This window comes from Jaculus jaculus, chromosome 2 (assembly GCF_020740685.1).
Source record: "Jaculus jaculus isolate mJacJac1 chromosome 2, mJacJac1.mat.Y.cur, whole genome shotgun sequence".
Lineage (NCBI taxonomy): Eukaryota > Metazoa > Chordata > Mammalia > Rodentia > Dipodidae > Jaculus > Jaculus jaculus.
This window is the reverse complement of record NC_059103.1, coordinates 91,918,446-91,937,923: the sequence shown is the minus strand read 5'-3', so window position 1 is coordinate 91,937,923 and position 19,478 is coordinate 91,918,446.

The window sequence follows — 19,478 nt, the reverse complement described above, 5'->3', positions numbered from 1 at the left end:
GTCTGGGCTCAAATGAGCATAATAGAGCTTGAATGAGAAATAATGCCACAAGTGCAATGGAGAGGGCATTTAGGAGAGTCATGTAGAGAAAAAGACCACACCATACTTTGGTATAAAGGAGAGAGAACTCAAAATCTTAGAGACATCTTGCTTGGAATCAAACTCTGGCTTCATTATTTATTCTATTTATCTACTTATGAACCATCTATAAATCAATGTGTTTTAACCAACTCATCTGAAAATGGGAATGTTAATAAAAATAACACTGCAAATCTGCTGTAAATAATACAAAAAATAGCATTACATGTATTACGTTTTGTGTAGAAGTTGACACTCTACAAAGTGCTCTCTCAAGTACTATCTTCTTGACTCATAAAACATTAATGAATCTATACATTAGATACAAAAACTGAGATAGTAACTGTACCAAAGATGCACAATGAGAAAATTCTGAAAGACTTGATCAAGTTCTGTTTGAAGCCATGCTTGTTTCCTCTTGAGCCATCATTTGTCCATCTTTTTCTCAAACTCCAGATTCATGCACCACTGTGCCAAGTGCATATATTTTTTAAAGATTTTTTCACTTTATTTATTTGAGAGAGAGAAAGAGGTGGAGAGAGAGAAACAGAGAAAGAGAGAGAGAGAGAGAGAGAGAGAGAGAGAATTGGTGTGCCAGGGACTCCAGCCACTGTAAATGAACTCTAGACACATGTACCCCCATGTGCATCTAGCTTATGAGGGTCCCTGGGGAATCAAACTGAGGTCCTTTGCCTTTACAGGCATATTCCTTAACAGCTAAACCATCTCTCCAGCCCTCTCTTTTTTGAGGTAGGGTTTCACTCTGGCTCAGGCTGGCCTGGAATTCACTTTGTAGTTTCAGGATGATCTTAAACTCACAGCAATTCTCCTACCTCTGCCTCCTGAGTGCGGGATTAAAGGCATGTGCTACCATGCCAGGCTGATTTGTCCAGTTAGGAAGATTAATCATTGTTATATATGATGTCATTCACCACAAAAAGTAAGTAAATCTACATGGAAAGTGGAAAATGCTAAAAGAATAGACAAAATTCCCAGCAGGTATTTAAGGGGAAAGTATGTGCCCAACAGCTTTAGTAATTATCCATGCATTCATTTATTTAAAACATTTACTAAATTTCTCCTGTACAAAAAATAGGTGAGAAACCATAAATTAAATTTAAGAAGTTTATGAAGAATGGAATAATCAAAATCATTGCATCTTGGAGCAATACCAGTGTACATAAGCACTTTAAAAGCCCAAAATAGGGAATCCTGACCCAGACTGAGCATATGAGGAAAGCACAGAAGATTATCCAGAGGTTTGCAGCTGGGGAGCTGATAATTTGGTTTTCCATTTTAAAAGGTTACTGTGATTATTGTATTAAGAGTATAGCATAGGGAGCAAGACTGGAAACAAAGAAGGAAAAGTTGGAGGTTATTGTTGTTGTTCAGGCAAGATGTGTAATGGTGGTATGCTGAAAACAGAATTCTTGGTATGTAGATGCAATTCAGTCTAGCATGGTCAAGACCCTGGGTTCTATCCCTAGAACTACAGAAAAAGAAAGAGAATTATATCTTGTTAACCCTTCACTCAGTTTATGGGTAAAAGAAGAAATGTAATTTTAAAAAGAACTATTTTAAGACAGATTTGAGAAGGTAGGTGGGTAAGCATTTTATCAAATATAGTCATTTAAGAATTATTCATGGCAACAGATTCTCTGAGATGAGATCCTCTGAGATGAAGAGGAAGGGAAGATAAAAATGCTGAAAAAGAAAGAGAAGAAGTATCCCATCAACTTATGTTTTACTTACTTATAACACTCAAGCATAGGGTTGTATCATTATCATGATGGCCACTCAGTATACTCCAAGAGCAAATATTAAGGTTCATAGGTGTTAGTTAGAGTTTGTTAATGATGTTTGGGTAGTAAGAAGCAACTTTGGCAAACAGTGATTTGTCATAGCTAAAACCATTCAGATGACTCACACTGAAATGGGACAGCCAAAAATAGAGACCGTACTGCGACCGTACAGCAATAAGCTGCCAGGTACTCAAAAGGACAAAGAACGTAAACAAACTGAACTTAAAAGGTGAATTAGACAACTGCATAGTCTATTTCTATATCTTATAAAGTGTGATAACACCACTACATACAAGAGTACTATATGTGAAAAGTCCACACTGAACTAATGATCCATACTGGAGAAAAGGCCAAGTTAATGCTTACTCTATTCTACATTAAAGAAAGTGGACTCAAGAGATGAGAGCAAAACAATAACTACATAATATTCTGATTTTGTGGGATGTTATCTCCTGATGTTAGGAAAATAAAATATATATCTATTAATAGTTTAAATTTTTTCATCATCACCCCTACCCTGGTGTCTTAATATTTGTTTTGTTTTTATTGCATGCTGCATGTATCTATCTAATCTGTTATCTATAAACTATCTTCCGAGTTCCTTAAGGGCAGAAAACAATTCTTGAGGATTATATCATTGTAGTTATTATAAGAAAGTCACAGTCTTAAGGAAAGAATGAATTTATAGGTATAGTCATCAATATACAGAGATAAGCATGTGAAAGAGATTGTAACATAAATAACAGAAAAGAAATTTTCCTATGCCATGCTCAAAAAGTTGAAAATTGTATGTTGAAAAAAATCTGTTAAGATAAAATACATTTTTTATATAAACAAAAACCAAGATTTTTGAAAAAATCAATTTGTTTCTGCATTTCTGACAAAAGTCAAAAGTTCATTATATATACATGTACATAGCTAATTAAGATTCCTCCTTCCATGGTATATAGAATATTCCATAGCAGCTATCTGGAAATGCATGCAAGATTTAAAATCAATAGCAACAGTGGCATTTTAATGATGATATTATCATCCCATATGATAGTAACCCTTTATTTTTACATTTTGAACAATACATACACTCTTTAATGCCTTTCCTCACAAGACATCTCCTTCCTTTTCTAAAAAGACAAGCAAGAACTTGATTTCTGTAAATGGACTGAATAGAAAAGAAAGGAAAGGAAGAATTAAAGAGGCAACATAACATTCCGATGTCTAGGGCTGTATTCCCACTTGTACATTTGTTGTAATTATATACTGACCTCTGAGATCAGTGGCTGGTTACTTATGGGATAATATGATTAAAGTATATGTAACAAGTATGCTAAATTATTTTTAATGCAATTCTCATGGAGAAGATCTGTGTAATTGTTAATTCCATTTCATTGTAGAGGCATCCAAGATAATGTCCCTTGGGTCCAAGCGTATAAACTAGACTAAGGCTCTATCCATAAGAGGCCAGTTTGAATATCATTGGTTTTGTTTTCCCAATGACTGTGGCCTGGAGAAGGAAAAAAAATTGAGGCTATTTATAAAATGCAAAGGAAACATTCATCTTTCAAGACATAATTTTTGGCATTATAAATAATTCTTCTTTGAAGTCAGGAATTTGAGTTGTCATGGGTGGTGCACATACCTTGCTATTTATGACGGTTGAATAATGTGATGGAGCAATTTCAAATGTCTTAGAAGTATCCAGTGGGTTAAAATGTTGTAGCCAGTTGTCCTTTGAAATGACATAGGACTGTATCTGCTGATGGAGATAGGGAAGAGTGGCTGGGGAAGACTATTGACAATAGCACTGGCACTTCAGGACAATACCATAGGAGGAATCAGAAAAACTATGAGATCCAGAAAGAAAATATATTTCTCAACAGCAAGATACAAATATGAGAAAAATCATGAAGGGAGCAGGACTAATGTAATGTCTGTGCTGACAGTAGAGATTTTGATAGCAAAGAAAATAAGGAGAAGTGAGGTTTATTGTACTTCAAAAATTAGTGACATACAAAATCCAAAATAAATTCTTAGCTTTATATAGTCCAATCATTTTTTATTTTTTATTTTTTTTCAAGGTGGGGTATCACTCTAGCCTAGGTAGACCAGGAACTCTATATAGTTCTAGGCTGGCCCTGAACTCAAAATGATCCTCCTATCTGTACCTCCTGAGTGTTGAGTAATTTTTTTTTAATTTCTTTGCAAGGAGAGAGAGAGAGAGAGAGAGAGGAAGAATATGGGTGTGCCAGAGCCTTTTGCCACTATAAATGAACTCCAGACTCATATGTCAGTTTAAGCATCCAGCTTTCTTTACATGGGTGCTGGAGAATCAAACCTACAAAACATTGATGATAAGACAGGGTTTGCAAGCAAGTAGCTTTAACCTCTGAGCAATCTCCATAGCCCAGCCCAAGAATTTTTAAAGTTTGTTGTATTAGTAAGAAATGTACACTTGTATATCTGCAGCTAGCAGATGATGAAAATATAATTTACTATTGATGATTCATATTTTATCTCTCATTAAATAACTATTGCATATTTCCAACTTAAGTTGAAAATTGTGATATAGAGTCATCCCCCTCTACTTCCAGTATGCCTTAAAATAGGTCTCAAGTATTTATAAAAGCTTTCAGCATTTAGTTTCTTTAATCATTTAATAACTATGATGTACGTGAAGCATGATCCTCTGATATTTACTTAAGCTAAGAATCCCTACCTTCTTCTGTAATTGTTTGGCCAGGTAGCAATGATTTACCACAGAAGATCTTTGCAAAGGAAGTGGGTCTTTTGTTACACATTTCAGAAGTATGTCTTAAAAGAAGCCACGAATTGGCTTCTTAGAGATACAGAGCACCAACTGAAGGATTAAATGCTGAGTTTAGACAATTTAGACATTCTCAAATATTTTAAGAAAAATACAGAGTTTAAGAGGAGTATTCTGGGAATGGATGGGCTGTGGTTCCTGGCTCTAACATTTCCAAGTTATATAACCTCTGCAAATTTGCTTTAGTTATGAACTCCTCAGTTTCCTCATCTGTAAATGTACCTACACCAAATAATTAAAAGATTAAGTAAAAGAATCTATGTAAAATGCGGACTTAGTGTAAACCTTGCTGCTTAAAATTATACTTAGTAGTAAGCTCAGCAGACACTTCTTCTTGGTGTCTACATTACCTGTATCCTTAGCATTTGGCACAGGACAATAGTTGTTTATTTGTAATAAGAAAAGATGATGGAGAGGAAAAAGCTCATTGTACCTTCTGAGCTTGGAATATTTTAGCTGGATGTGCCTGTATGCATTGCCTTGATTTCTAGCAGATCTTCATTTCTTGGAGAAAATTGACATTTCTGTCCTCTAGAAGGTTGCAATTATGACTGTTTTTCCTTAAGATAAAAATGGAGAAATTGAATTACTTTATTTGAAAATTCTGAAGACAAATATAAGCAGTCATAATAGATTCATCTTTCATAGAGAAAACAAGGCTTGTTAGATGGATAGTTGATAGGACATTGCAAAAAGTGACAAGAATCTCAACCTTTTTTAAATTGTCAGCAGTAAGAAACCACCAATAAAAGCTATACTGCTCTTTATGTAAGTAGCTATGTTCATCTGCACACTTACATTCTTTTATTGTGAACCTTCTATCTTGTTTGTATGGAGCCTCAGGAAACAGTGCATTGGTCATAACTCAATAGTCATTCATTTAGTCGGCTATCATAACATCACCAGCACTTACCTGTAATTAGCCAGGCATTATATAGACACAAAGAATAATGGGGAGATAGACATTAGAGTCTCTTACCTCATATAATTATAGGGCAGAAAAGCTAGATATTTAAAGAGAAATTACCCAATAAATATAAATGTTGGAAAATGTTACAAAAGAGCTATAGAATTCAAACATTAATTTGGTTAAACATTGAGCTTTTTCATTCCATCTAATTAGTGGACTAGACTTTCATTCTGTGACTAATATAAAAATAATTCTTCCATTGACTACTCTGTGTCTTTAATATTCTCCTATATATTTCAATTTCCTCACTTTTACTATAATATTGCTAAAATAATATATTGGTGATGAATCTCAGTGAAGATTATAGTGTTCAAACTGCTCATTAAAACAGACACTTAAAAGTATGGCTGGAAAATAGAGCCCAGTGGATTTGTCTATTCAAACATTTTAAAGGATCAAAAAATCTACATCAAACAGATGTATAAGCTGTTGAAGACCTCACCAAGTCACTGTAGTGTTAGCTGATGATACTTGAGCTGTTCATTCTGTTGGCATCATTACCTGTGTAGGCTCCCGTCAGTCACTTTGTCTGTCTGTCTCACACACATACAACCACTCCTTTAAATAAATGAGTGCAGGCTGAAGAGATGGCTTAGCAGTTAAGGCGCTTGCCTGTGAAGACAAAGGACCTCAGTTCAGTTCCTCAGGACCCATGTAAGCCAGAAGCACAAGATGGCACATGCATCTGGAATTCGTTTGCAGTGGCTGGAAGCCATGGTGTGCCCATTCTCTCCCTCTCTCTTTCTCTCTCTCCCTCTTTCTCTCTCTTTCAAATAAATAAAATTAAATATTTTTTTAAAAAAATAAATGAATGCATTATCAAAATGTTCTTATAAAACATAATCAGGTGTAAAATTTATTTTCTAAGTTGTCTGCATTGCGTATGATTGACTAGAAGAAAATACAAACAAGTCACAAAATAAGAAGTTGTGACTTATGTTTCAGCTACCGTAAAAGTAATAAATTTAACACAACTATAGGCAGCTCTAAAGTCACCATTTCCAATGGTTAACATCATACACATCCTGTTTGTATGAAGCCTTCCTCTTCATCTTCCCTTTGAGTTTAAATCATTCATAAATGTAGTCACTAATCCAGGTCCTGATTGGGTCCATGCAGACCCTGAGAGAGATAAGCCTATTACCATGGGACGAAACTTAATTCTCTTTTGTGCTTTTGTTCATGAGTCATGTTTCTTTTTCATAATATACTTTGGTAACGATGTAAATATGGGGACAGAGGAGATAATTGCTTTTCTTCCCAAATAAAGTTGGATAGGTTATGTGGAATTATATCCGAATCTCAAATAAGCCTGTATTGCTAAAAGAGATCATTGACATTTATCTTAAATATGGTTTTAATTATAATTCTATCAGTCATTTACTATACAAAATAAAGGAGCAAATTTTAGAGTCAAGTAGGTGTGCATTTAATTGCTGTAGTTGTTTCTCAGATTTCTTGTCTGAATAATATTAATGATAATACTAGCTCCAACATTAGGTGTACATCCAAAATATAATGAATTAACTACCATATTTCCAAGCAAATACAGGAAAATGGGAAGAGGGTAGTGAATAAGAGGCTAGCCTTCAATTTCATGAAGATTACCTTCCACATGTTGTCACTAACAGAAGACATACATGAGCCAAAGTCCTGACTATAAAAGTAAGTACTTCCTTCTATAATGCAATAAAGCTCTATATACAACATAAAGTTAAGAACTTTTATCAGTATAGAGGCTGTAACAGGCCTGGTAAAATGTCTCAGGGGTTGAGAATACTTTTTGTTTAAACATCAGGCCCTCTCAGGCTGCAGACCACTATGTTCAACTTTTATGAATTCATGTAAAAACCTGGGGATGGCTACACACATCTGTGGCCCCAGCCTATTGGGTGTGGTGGAGACCAGAGTGTTGCTGGGGTTCCCTGACTGAAACCAGGTTGAGGGTGAGACACAGTCTCAAGAAAATATGCATATCGGTGATAAGAAGGACACAAAACATTTTCCGCTGGCCTCTGTTCATATACACATTATCTTTGTGCATCTACACACACACACACACACACACACACACATGCATACATCATAAATCATAAACACCACACACACTGCAATATATTTATACTCTACTTTGACACACATATGGAAATGAAAAGCTATAAGAAATGCCATTTAGAGGAACTTAAAAAATATCGTGATTTACAGTTTTAGTCTTACAAGATAACTTTATATATTCTCTTAATTCCATATAAATAGGCATTAGCTCTGTTTAATTAGCTTTGACATTGATTATGAAAATAAAATAAAAACAAAAAAAAAAACCCTCTATTCTGGGCTGGAGAGATGGCTTAGCATTTAAGCACTTTCCAGTGAAGCCTTAGGGCCCTGGTCGACGCTTGATTTTCCCAGGGCCCAGGTCAGCCACTTGTACAAGGTGGAACATGCATCTGGAGTTCATTTGCAGTGGCTGGAGGCCCTGGCATGCCCATTATCTCTCTATATCTGCCTCTTTCTGTCACTCACAAATAAATAAAAATAAAACAAAAAAACCCTTTATTCCTTTGTCCATATATTAGGATTTTCAACATTTGTCTGTATATTTAAAATTGCTTTTTATGACTCTAGAATGTATGTCTTTAACCCTGGGTACACTGTACATAAACAGCTCGTACCCCAGTTGTGCACTTCTCGGCAGTATTTCACCACTAGCAACATCATTTCCTAAACACACTACCCTTGGATCAAGATCCCCCGCAGAGCCACTATGTCACTATGGTTCCCCAAACTGATACTGAATACTTTGGAGTTTTCCTTGAACACTTGTGATATGTATGATCATATGATTTAGGCCATACCCATGTTACACAAGGCTTTCTTTCCTTGTTTCTAATTATACACTTCTATGAGTTGTCATTTAATTTTTCCAGAGTACTTCTTGTGTCTACTCTGTTAGATTGCGTAAGCCTCAAATCGACACTCAATATTGAATGGGTAAATGATCCAATCAATCAATCCAACTGCATTTTAAGTGCCCTCTCATGAGAATATCTCATATGTTGTTAACTTATTTTGTCAATTAAATTCGTGGAAGTGGTATCGGTGTGGGAAGGGATTTCCCCTCAAATCACCACCATGCCAGTTTGTATGTTATCCAATCCAGGAATAATAATAAGACCTTACAGGATGTTTCTAGAAAAGTAGCCTTCTGGGTGAATCAGAAGGATTGTGGGACACAAATGCTACAGAAATTATTTTGGGCTTTTCCTAAAGTCTCGCTTCAGACCCTCCTTGAGATGAATGAATAAAGGAGAGATGAAAATCCATGTTATACTGAATTAAATAAATCATATTGAGCACTACTGTTTGATAAGATTCTGGTAATAATCAACCCCTTTACAGTTTATTTAAAGCCAAAATAATTTTTAGTAAGCAATGTAATGATTAGAGTTATGGTAAAGATGAAACTATCTCAATCCACTTGGAGGAATACTGTTAAAAAGATGAATGGAGGTTACTCAGTGGAAGGTAGACAACTTCTTTTGTCTCTTTTCTGTTGTCTCATTTCAGCAATGTCCTCATGTCTCTTCCAGATCCAGCATGAACATGCAGTCTGAACCAAATCAATGTAACTAGCAAAGTGTAAAATGCGGGGCCATTACAGTGATGATCTTTGTTCTGCTAGTGCTGACACCTAAATTTACTGATATTGATATAATAAGCCATTGTGTGTTTTCATTTGTATAAACCAAATGTGTGGCTTAGCTTATTGATTTTATAATCAAGATATAGTTTGCTGAAGTGTTTATAAAATGAACCTGTAAACACACATTCTTTACTCATTCATTAATCCCACAAGCACCTCTTGTGCAACATGCCTTTTGCTCACTTCCAAGAAGATTCAATTTTGGTGAAGTAACAGATATGGAAATGGATTATGAGTGCAGATCGCCAATGTAGGCATCATTCTAAAAGAGAGAAACACAAACACATCATAGGCTAGCAGGGGAAAAGTAGAATTCAAAATAAAATGGCAGTGCTTTTTGTCCGTTTTGTTTTAAATAGGGAGAAAATAAATCAGGGAAACTAAGTGATGAAAAGGTACCGAAGGTGTTTGAGATGTCGCTCAGTGGTGGAGTATTTATTGAGCATGCTCAAAGCACTGAGTCTGATCCCTAGCACAGGCAAAACATACCAGGCCAAAAAAAAAAAAAGATGTAAACCTGAATGAGATGATAAGACTTTTCAGAGCTTATACACTTCCAAATACAGTACCAAATGTAACCCTTAAGCTACATTGTTACTAAGTTTATTTATTTAATTAATTTAATTGAGAGAGCAAAAGAAAGAGAGAGGAAGGGAGAATGAGTGAATGGGTGTACCACAGCTCCCAGCCACTGCAAATGAACGTCATATGCATGTATCACCTAGTGCATCTGGCTTAATGTGTGTACTATGAAATTGGACCTTGGTTCTTAGGCTTTGTCATCAAGTGCCTTAACAGCTGAGTTATCTCTCCAGCCCAAACTACATTGTTATTAATCTGTAGCACCTTGTTTTACAAATTAGGCAACCCATGCTTGACTTTTCAAAATTTGTTTGTAGATACATGTGTTTTTGTGCATGTGCATAAGTATGCATGCCCACATGTGTGGAGTGTGTATGCCCACACATGTGCATAGATCAAAGCCTCCCACCACTCCTAAGAAATGCCAGATTCTTGCTATACTTTTTACATTCAGTTTACATGGGTAGTTTAGGAACTGAACCTGACCCAGCAGGCTTTGCTTTTAATTGCCAAACCAAACCATTTTCCCAGTTCCCTATCACCTTTTTTTTTTTTTTAAATTTTATTTATTTATTTGAGAGTGACAGAGTCAGAGAGAAAGACAGGTAGAGGGAGAGAGAGAGAATGGGCGCGCCAGGGCTTCCAGCCACTGCAAACGAACTCCAGACGCGTGCGCCCCCTTGTGCATCTGGCTAACGTGGGACCTGGGGAACTGAGCCTCGAACCGGGGTCCTTAGGCTTCACAGGCAAGCGCTTAACCGCTAAGCCATCTCTCCAGCCCCCTATCACCTTTTTAATGTGAGAAAGTGGATATTTTAAAGTGCTTAATAATTATAATCACATAGCTCTCAGTCACGCTACTTTAGAGGACATCAGGTAATTTCTCATATAAGGATAGTCTCTCCCTCCTTGTAAGAGGTCCTATAACCTCTGTCCTTCACTTGGATCCTTCCCCTTCTAATTTATTTCTTTTACTTTTTATTTAACCTTTTCCCTTGCATTAGTATATAAACATGATCAGTCCCATTCCTCATAAATTAAAGAAGAATGTCTTCCTTTTGTTTTCTATTTTTCTATCTTTCTATCCTTAAATATTTCCATGTGTTTATGTACATCAGGATAGTGGTTAAGAATATATATGTTATTAACTGTGAGATTTAGATCATGTAACTTAATCTTCAGAGGCCTAGGTTTTATCAATGTAAAGTGAAAATAATAATTCTTACAATATGGATTTTTTATGATTTGTGACTTGATGACTACTTGTGGCCAAGAGCTAGCACATAGGGTGGATACAAAAGACTTGCCTATACTATAATGGTTACCTGCTAATTCACAGATAAGCTTGCTGGCAATGCAGTCCATACATCCTATCTGTAATTTATATTTTAATTATCTTGACCTAAAGACCATATTTCAACTTATATAAGATCTCCCAATGAAAATAATTTAGTGGACACATTCATATTATCTTACATGAACTTTCACAGCATTAAAATGAGTGATTATTCCTCTTTTGAAAAATTATTTTCTACTCTGCCTCCCATAATGCTAAACTTATCTTCCTCTTGTTTCTCCATGCACTCCATAGTTGTTTGTCCTCTTTCTTCTGCTGCCTCCTTCAGAATCTGGACCCCCTAACAGCTCATTCTTACACCTTTTCTTTCTTAAATTTGTACATTCTCTTCACCTGGATGTATTGCTTCACTCATCCTACGTACATGGTATTACCAAAGTTTTGGTATCCAAAGCATGTGTGACACTGCTTGATATGCACTTTCACTATTGTCATCTCAGACACAGCATGCCCATAACCATTAAAATATTACTTTTTCTTCTTGTGCAGCATTCTCTTTAATCATATTTCTTTACTTTTTGAAAACCCTAGACAGAAATATGAATATACTTATAGTCATATCACTTGTATTCTGTTAGCAACCAAATTCTATGAACTATTATTTCCACATTTCTCTTTTCAAAACTTAATTCTTGCCTCTCCCTCCTGTTTGTCACCAATGGGCCACATCTATTAACATTTCCCTCTATTTCCAGCTTCATTGCACTTCCACTTATTCTCCACACTTTGTACATTTTTCACCAAAAATCTTAAATTATTTTCATATCACAGAGAAAGGAAAATAAAACCCCGAAACTCTGAAGAATAAGATATCATGCCTTTAAATTTCCACCCCTCCTTCTCTGATGCCTTGTGCCACATCTCCACTTTTTCTACCTGTTCATTTCACTTATGTATTATCGGAGTAATTCCAATCCCTCTGGTTACCATCTAGTTCTTTTCTTCTATTTTATGAACTCAGTTCAATAATTTCCTGTTCCAGAAAGCCTTTTTTAAAATGCTCCCAATGTGACATTCGGTATACACACATGGCCTTGTTCACACTTCCATCACAAAACTCAGCACTTGTTTTCCAATTGAATTTCCTGCCTTATTTCACCAGTTAGACTATGTAATATTTGAAGGAAGGGATCATCGTCAGAACTCTAGTAATTAGTTACAACCTGAACAACCTGATATGTCTTTATCATACTCAGGACTCATTTGGATTGGTGAAGATTGGACAACCTAATATGTTATTTTCATACTGTGGACTAGTTTTGATTGGTGAATAGCAGGTTGCTTCTTCTCCTATTGCATCATATTGCCTGCATGTGAGAAAATAAATGCTCATTGTAAATATTTTAGTATAATATGTGCATTAAAATTTTTAAACATTGATTGGAATCCTGTCTGTGTGTTACCATTAAGCTACTATTATCTATATTTATTTATGTCTATTGAATGAATTTGCTATATCTATCTAATATAAAGATTAGGCAGCTATCTTAAGTTACTCTATAACATAACTTTAAATTTTAACAGTTCTTATAAAATTCAATTTATAATTTGATTAATATTTTGTGCATATTTCTAAGTCATATAAAGATTTATAAAATAATAAGAAAGTATATGTTCTTTTGGGCATTTTACTTTATTTTTACATTTTTTTACCTTTCCTTTCCTATTTACTGGCACATTAATGTCATTTTACAATCTCAGAGTATAGCACTGAGTTTATACATAATAGATATATCATAAATAGCTTAATCTATTGAAAACTGTAGTATAGTAAGCATGTTACAGAAGAAACTGGTGTCCTTTATTGCATTATCTCCTTCAAGATGACAGGGTGTCTCTGGAGGCCAGAGAATTCTTAGTTGTATGAGTTTGTGACTAATAGGTGGTTTGATGTGACAAGAGCTGACTGTCTTGGGAAATTGAACTATCTTTATGCTCAATACCCTTTGTGTCTCATTCTTTGTAGGTTATTGTTGGGGGTCTATGGGGACCTCTTACAGTTTGCATTCACAGACACCATGAGCTCAGCAAGAACACTGTAGTTTTACTGTTAGTATTGATCTGTTGCCATGCCATTCAGCAGCTAATTTGCTTGTTAGGACTTATTGTAAAACCTTTTTTATATTTCTTATCACCTCTGCTACATAAAATTCATCTTTCTGTGCTGAACTAAACCAAAATAATACAAATTATACTAGAAGACTCTTTATGCTAAATGCTTTCTGATTTTGTTGTTTGTGAATAATGCTTTTAAAAATCACAAATATAGCACTGTGGATTTGGTTTCTTTGATAAGTACCATGTAAGTTTGTAAAGTTATAGGAAAATAGCAAACATATTAACAAGAATATATCATCTGTAAAACATGTTTTGGCCTATGGACTCATATACAAATTGTAAGAGGGTGATGTATTAGGAATTCATGAACACTATTTCTAAAGTTGGGATTTATTTGAAGTTGAACACTCAATAAATGTGTGAGTTGATTGATCTTCTGTGCTGAAGGTGACCATAATATGCCTTTCTTATTCATGCCAATTGCAGAAGAGAAAAGCACCCTTGTGTTACACTGAAGCAAAAAGCATGCTTCATCCTTCTGAAGTCAGTTTCTGGCATTCTGTTGAGCTCACATATATGTTCCCAAGGAGAACAGCACCTAAGCAGTGAGAACTCTGAAATGTAGGAGACAGGGAGGGATGAAAGAAATGAGGAAAGGGGAGAGGGAAGAAAGATAGAGAAAAAAAAATAATGAAAGTTCTTCCTTTTTAAATAATAGGGGAAATGTGATCTAGAATATGTTAATCTTATAGTTTATAGCAGACAGCTTCAGGTCACTGAGATGAACTTCTAAACCAGGCACAGTTATGGAAGAAGGGATATTTATTGATACTTACAGATCCCGGGGAAGTTCCATAATGGCAGAAGAAGCTGGTGTGCTTCTACAGATCCAAGGAGAAAGAGAGAGAGCAAGAGAGAGAGACAGAAGACACAAGCCCAAAACCCAAAAGCCACACCACAAACACACTTCAGGAACTCCAGGAACTTTTGCATATTTTTAGAATGGAATTGCAAATTCATCACCACACCTTAGGGCTGGACCCTAAAATCCCAGTGAAACCTTCTCCAGCCAGTTTGCAGATCCAAACTACAAACTAATAAAACATTGAATATGTTGGGGGCCATGTATTCCAACTACCACAAAATTCTAAGTAGGAAGAAACTGAAACTCAAAGACTAAGCCATCGATTTGATGTTAATGCTGCCCCCTGATGGTGGGGCAAGGATAGGTTACCAAGTTTAGAAGTGTAGCAGGCTTGTCTTATATGATCAGGTAAGGAGAAATATGTGGAAGTGCCATAGAATGAGGAAATGTCAATGGAACATCTGGATATAGTGAGAAGCAATGAGAGCTTTCAAAGACACTAAAATAAGAGGCTATTACAGTCTTTAGAAAAAAAAAATCTGACCAACACAGAAAAATTATAAGGTGTGCTCATTCTCTGTCTCTTTCTCTCTACCTGCCCCTTTATATCTGTCTCCCTCTAAGATAAATAAATAAAATAAAATATAAAAATGAACTAATGAAGAGAAATATCCATCTATGAACACATAGAATATCTTATATAATTATATGTAAATAATGACAACTATTAAAATAATAATATACACAATTTTATAAACACAATAAATTTTTTAAATATTTTCTATCACCATGGTTCATGAGAGAGGTTATTGTCAAAGCAAAAGGAAAATAGGTTCATGCATAAGTTGCATGGGAAAGGTAAGATTATGTATCTAGTTAAAATTAGTTTCAAATGGATAAAATATCCTAAATTAAAAGCAAAATATAAAGTATTTAAAGAAAACCGAGCTAAGAGATAGGGAGATTTCACAGTGGTTAAGGTATTTGCTCTGCAAGCTTTCTGACAGATGTTTGGATCTCCAGAACATACACAAAGTTGGACACAAAGTGATCCACAAAGTAGGCACATTCTTAATGTGCCCGTCGCAATGGAAGAAAGAGTCAGAAAAGTTCTGAAGCTTCTAGCTTGTCTAGTCTTCCTAGTAGCAAACAGAGAGACCCTGTCTCAAACAGGTGAAAGGAGAGGACCAATACCCTGATGTTGTTCTGTGAAAGGAAGGAACATATGTGTTATGGAATGTGTGTGCCCATAACACACACACAGACACACACAATGAAAAGTAAACAAGACACAGATAAATGTAATTAAGATTTTGGAATTGGGAAGTATCTAATCAAAACAGAAAAGAAAAAAAATCAAGGAAATGGGTAGAAATATACAGCCTTAATGGGAAAATCTTTCACAAAGTTAAAGTGTAAAACCTGTGGACTGGGAATTTACATTTGCATCCCATAAAAATAACAAAGATTAACAATATGGAAGATACTTTTACTCTTCACCAAGGAAAACTGGAATAATTCATAAGAAATATGAGGGGAACATAAACAGGAAAATCTGAAAGAAAGAAACCAGGTATACAAGAAAATAGAAAGCATGCTTAACCTCAAGAGAAACAGTTGGTTAATATTAAATAATCACAACATATAAGTTCATTTTTCTTAGATCAAAAATACTGACATGATGAGCATGATGTTCATGATGAGATGTCTTATAAAACTTAAATGATTATATCACATGAGAGAGTAATTGGGCAATATTTCCTTTATTCAGTTTTTGTTTTTTTGTTTTGGTGTAAGTGAGCATATCTGTATACACACACACACACACACACACACACACACACACACACACACACATAATATCTGTGCATATGAATGCAGAGGATATTAGGTATCAGGTGTCCTTCTGTATAAGTCTTCTTTATTTTCCTGAGAACTCTTTAATTTTTTAAGTCTGATTTCTGGTAAATTGTGATTTCATTTTCATTTGATTCTATGGTTAAAAAAAAAATCTTCTTGGTTTCTTCAAGATTCCATTGGTCATAAAAGAATGTATTTTTCAATTTTCAAATATTTATATAGTTTCTTTGAGTACCAATTTCTAATTTTATTCCATTATGACCTTCAAGATAGGAGAAAACATTTAATTTTATTTATACATGCTAAGATTTCACTTGTGGCCCAAAATGTGGTCTATTTTAGACGAAGATTCATGAACTGCTGAAGTGAATTTGTACTTTACAGCTACTGGACAGAATATGCAATAAATGTCCATTAACACCATTTGATCTATTGCACAGGTTAACTTTAAAACTTTTTTTGTTGATTTTTCATTCTGATGACTTAACTATTGAAAAGTAGTAACTCTTAAAATTACCCCTCATTAGTGTATCAATAATACCTGTGTGTCCATTTTTGTCCATTGGTGTTTATTTTGTGGAACAGGGTTGCCCAAAGTAGGTATGTATGTGTCTGTGTGTGTGTGTGTGTGTGTGTGTGTGTGTGTGTATATGTTATATATATGTTATATAAGTTAAATCTTAATGGATTATGGATTTTTGTCTTTATTAAATATAATAGTCTTTATCTTTTCTTACAAATTTTGGATTGAAGTTTAGTTCCCAGACACCAGTTTAGATATGATAACTTGTTATAGCCAACAATTAGCTTCCATCAACAAATTGACTTCCAACAGACTTCTATCTTTTTAGAAATAAGCTATAAAAGCTTTTATAAATGAAGTGTGTTCCTTTCTGGCCCTTGACAATTAGAGATTTGGGGTATGTGGGGGTATAATTTATACTTGTAGACTCTTGCCTTTTCATGATTAATTTTGGTGCTGGACCTGTACTGGACAAGTGTCAGAGGTCTACCAGAGCTGTCTTCACTTTAGTAGCTTCGGGTGTTTTGCACACCAAAGGCCTGTGCTGGTCACATTTAGCTCCCTGGGAAGTTTGTTCCAAGCCTCCCAAGACTCCACTGTTCATAGCTTTGTGGTGATTTAAATTAGATATTGCCCATAAACTTTTATATTCTGAATACTTGGTCGCCAGCTGGTGGCAAATTGGAAGGTGAAGCCTTGCTGAAGAAAGTGCCAGAGATCACCTCACTCTCCTGCTGTGACAGACATGATGTCCAACCTCTACATGTGACATACTTTACTCTGCCATCATGAATGAAGCTTCCCCTTAAGACTGTAAGCCAAAATCAAACCGTTCTTCCTACCAACTGCTCTTGGTCAGCTGTTTTGTCTCAACAACATGAGAGGACCTACAACACCCTACAACATCCCTAAAATATGTAGTGTTTATTGTGAAGTCATTGTCTCTCAGGTGCACTGGGGGAATGAAGAAATTAAGCACAACATTGAGATTTGTATGGGAGTGCCGGACTCTGTGTTTTAATTACCTTGTTGGAGGTTTGTGACTATGGTTCCAAAGAATGCCTCTGAAGTGTCAGAACCTCAGTCTGTACAACAGTGGACTTTATGGAAGATATGCTTCTGAGGGTGATCTACCCACTGACCTCAAGTCCAAAGCTATAACTCCAGAGTTACTCCCAGGGGATAATGTCTTATCCTAAACACTGAAGGAAGGATTAGATCTCCCCTGCACATATCATTGGCTTACATTCTTTTGTATCACCAAATCAGAGAGGGTGCTTATAGTAGGATTATACTTTAATACTATGCCTTATTCAAGCTCTCTTTCTCTCATGATGTGTGTGTATGTGTGTGTGTGTGTGTGTGTGTGTGTGTGTGTGTGCACATGCATTCATGTGTGCATGCACACACAGAGGTATTTTGGCATAAGTATTTTGTTATATACTGAATTACTTGCATGCTTGGTAATAAGCTGTCACTATGATTATTTTTAAAAGTGGAAGAATCCAATACCTTTGATAAGTAATCACAATGCTTATAAGACGTACTTATGTAATTCAAGATCTAATCATAGCATGGAGGTAATCTATGAATCTGCATTAAAGCAATCAAAGTTGCAAGTGCTGAGAACTATATGAATACCTTTTTTAAAAAAGTTGTCCCAGACAGGCATGGTGTTGTATGCCATTCATCCCAGCACTCAGGGGACAGAGGTAGGAGGATTGCTGTGAATTTGAGGCAAGCCTGGGACTGCACAGTGAGTTCTAGGTCAGCATGGACTAGAAAGTTGAGACCGTACCTCAAAAAATAAAAAGTCACAGATACAAGAATTGTTTGATTTAACAAATGCACCAATGGAGTCCTTAATATAAAAGTTGATGAATTTTTTTAATTTTTTTATTAGTTTTCTATTCTGCAAGTACAGGTAGTTTGGTACCATTATTAGGCTCATCCGTGACCTACCCCCTTCCCATTGGCCCCTCCTTGTTGAGGTATATGGGTTGTGCATTGTGGAGTTAGCCCACAGTTATTGGTATGATAAATGTCTCTGCATATCATGACCCAACATGTGGCTCTGACATTCTTTCCACCCCCTCTTCTGCAAAATTTCCCTGAGCCATGTTGGGTTCATTTTCGGTCTGCTTCAGTGATGAGGTGTTGGGGGCCTCTGGGGCTCTGGCTCTCTGATTTGGTAGGAGTTGATTTTTCTCTGTGTGGGTATCCTTCCTCCTTGTGCTGGTATCCAGTTCATCAGGAAAACAGCACCCTTGTTTGTTTAGCCAGTTTTCCTTAGTTCCAGCCAGAGCCCTATTGAGGTATGATAGGTGGCTCTCTCCTTAGGAGCTGCATCTATCTGAAAAAGAGAAGCAGATTCTCCAAGGGAGAGTAAGTTAGCACCAGTACAAATGAGATAGCCCTTATTTTTTTTTTATAGAAAGTTTAATAGGTGTAGGCCCTCTTGTAGCCCATGATTGATGGTAGCTTGATATTGGAGAGTGGTCTTATGTTTGGATATGGTTCTGACTTGTTTCCTAGCTCCAGCTATGGGTCTAGTACCACTGAGGGGATCAGTTAGCTGAATCAAGAGCAGTTGGTTCCCCACCATGGCTGTGTGCCACTATTGCACTTGTGTGGGCATCACAACAGGTTATTTGCTGCTAAGTAGGTTGGACCATGAGTTACTTAGACAGGTATTGGTCTTACCCCAGTCGCCCATGTAGCACCTTCTGGCAGTAGACACGCTGATTGTCTGAGGACTGACTCTCTCCTGGCTTCCAGCCATGCTGTTCCATTTTACATGTCAGCTGAATATGGTGTCTTCAGCAATAGGGTCTTACCACTAACTTTTGGTGGGTCATC